Source organism: Sapajus apella, unplaced genomic scaffold (assembly GCF_009761245.1).
Source record: "Sapajus apella isolate SASKATOON/1434 unplaced genomic scaffold, GSC_monkey_1.0 scaffold209, whole genome shotgun sequence".
Classification (NCBI taxonomy): Eukaryota; Metazoa; Chordata; class Mammalia; order Primates; family Cebidae; genus Sapajus; species Sapajus apella.
The window spans coordinates 246,045-246,711 of NW_022437149.1; positions in this window are offsets into that span (position 1 = coordinate 246,045).

Sequence of the window (667 nt, forward strand, 5' to 3'; positions counted from 1 at the left end):
TGCCTCAGCCTCCTGAGTAGCTGGGATTACAGGCACGCGCCACCATGCCCAGCTAATGTTTTGTATTTTTAGTAGAGACGGGGTTTCACCATGTTGACCAGGATGGTCTCGATCTCTTGACCTCGTGATCCACCCGCCTCGGCCTCCCAAAGTGCTGGGATTACAGGCTTGAGCCACCGCGCCCGGCCTATTTGTTAAGATTTTTAATGTTGATAAAAGTGTAATGAAATGCATATCTAATAAACTAATGGTAGAATTCTATTGCAATTTTTTATACTAATTTTTAAAATTGTGGTAAAATATATACAACGTAAAACATATCACCTCAACCATTTTTAAGTGTACAGTTCAGTAGCATGAAGTACATTTGCACTGTTGTACAACCGTAACTGCCAGCCAACGCTAGGTTTTTTTTTTTTTTTTCAGGTGGAGTTTTGCTTTGTTCCCCAGGCTAGAATGCAGCGGTGCGATCTCAGTCACCACAACCTCCACCTCCTGGGTTCAAGCAACTCTCTTGCCTCAGCTTCCAGAGTAGCTGGAATCAGAGGAGTGTGCCACCATGTCCAGTTAATTTTCATGTTTTTAGTAGAGATGGGATTTCACTATGTTGGCCAGGCTAGTCTCGAACTCCTGACCTTGTGATCCACTTGCCTTGGCCTCCCAAAGT